Here is a 2,019-nt window from a genome sequence, read left to right as displayed (position 1 = left end):
CACTGTGGGGTTCCGGTTCCGGTCCCCGGAAAATGCAGGGTACCCGGAACCGCTCACCCCTGCTGAGACTTGCTTTTCTGTGTTGCCGCAAATAGTTTTCTTGTCGACAAATAGTTTCTTTTAATCTTTTGAAAAAAATATGACTTGAATGAAGATTTTTTTTCATTAATTATATTATAAACTTTTAATAAAAATTTATAATATATATTCTTAATTATTGATATGATGTAATCTAAATTATAACATAATTAATAAATAATTAATCTCTTATTTTTTTCTCAAACAAAATCCCTAATCTCTTCACAAAAATCATGTAATCCGTTCAAGATCATTCAAAATCGATTGCTTTTTTTTTTATTATTATTATTATTTTATGTTTATGTTTCATCATGCTTTTGCTTAAAATCCCTAAAACTCATAGCATTTTGAACCCTAAATCAAAGCCCCATAGTTGAAAAACAGTAATTCGGTGTAAAACTCATCAAATTGAAGAAGGACTCTTCAAATTGGTATGAAACCCTCTTCAAATCGTTGGCATTGTGAAACCCCTTACCTTTGAGAGATAAATTTATTAAAATAAAACACTAGGGTTATTAATTTTTTGGTGTTTTGATATTTTGTGTTTATTTGATAATGCTAGTGTTTAATGATAATACTAGTGTTTAATTTTGGTTATTTATGTGAACCAAGTAGTAAAGAAAGGTTATGGAAGAAAGGCCCAGATTAGTTTGAGAGAGAATTTGAACCAAAATGTAAGATTGTAAAACCATACGGTCACGTTATAATTATGCTAAGTGACATCGTTTTGATCGTCACTATGTTTTGTTATTAAGTCAGTTAGTCATTGACTAACATCTGCTATGCTTTACTGTAAAAGCAGAGTAAACACCTCACTGTAATCAGTTCAGTTGAGCCAATACACACTATTCATTCTTTCGATTGTTAATCTAGAATTTTCTTTCAATATTTTCTTTGAGGTTTTCATGGTATCAAAGTCACCGACTAACATCAATGGCAAAGTCTTCTGATTCTGGTCAGACAGGACAATCAATGGCAAACGTACTCCATAGCTCGCCAAATTCTTTTACCTTAGCATTCCCTTCAAGTCTTCAAGTCATTACGCCCAAGCTGACAAGAGATAATTACAGAGACAACTACCATTTCTGGAAATCTCAGGTGTTATCAGCTGTAGGAGCTCATGAATTGGAAGAACACTTGACAAGTTTAATCCCTTGCCCTCCTCCTTTAATTGATGTTGATAGTGAGATTACTTCAGAAATAAGGAAAATTAGGGCAAAAGATCAAGTGAATCCCGCTTATGTTGCTTGGAAAAAGACTAATAAGTTCTTAGTTACTTGGTTATTAGCTTCGATATCTGAGTGCCTGTTTAACTATGCGGCTAAATGTCAATCCTCAACAGCCATTTAAATCACTCTTGAACATGAATCTCTTAACGATTCTAAAGAAAGAGCACTGCATCTTAAAAATATGTTAAAAAACACTCAGAAAGGCAATCTATCAGTTAGTGAATATGTCAAGAAGATGAAGAGTATAGCTGAAAATTTATCAGCTAGTGGATAGTTTATTTCGAATGAGGATTTGTTGCAATTAATACTTGATGGTCTTGGCCCTGAATTTGATGCTGTTATTGTGAACTTGACTTCTCGGATTTAATCTAAATTTGATTCAGTTTCGCTTCAACAGGCTCAGTACCTTCTTTAGAAATATGATATGAGAATTGAGAAATTCAACTCTCCTGATTTCTCAAATAGTTCTGTTCATGTTGCTACAGTTAATAATCCAAGAAATCAACCACCTTATCCTACTTCATCTAGTTATCCAATGTCTTCGAATAACCTTTCCCAAGTACCAAATATGTCAATTCAAGCTCCCTCTACTCCTACTGTGTTTCCTCACAATACTGTACCTCAATACATGAGAACACCTCAACATTATCCTCTTGTAGTTCTTGGTTCTAGAATCTGAGTTTCCCTAAACATTGGTGATTATCCCTCTTCT

The sequence above is a fragment of the Pistacia vera genome, unplaced genomic scaffold (assembly GCF_008641045.1).
Source record: "Pistacia vera cultivar Batoury unplaced genomic scaffold, PisVer_v2 Contig1171, whole genome shotgun sequence".
Taxonomy (NCBI): domain Eukaryota; kingdom Viridiplantae; phylum Streptophyta; class Magnoliopsida; order Sapindales; family Anacardiaceae; genus Pistacia; species Pistacia vera.
Note: the sequence above shows the minus strand (reverse complement) of the source record.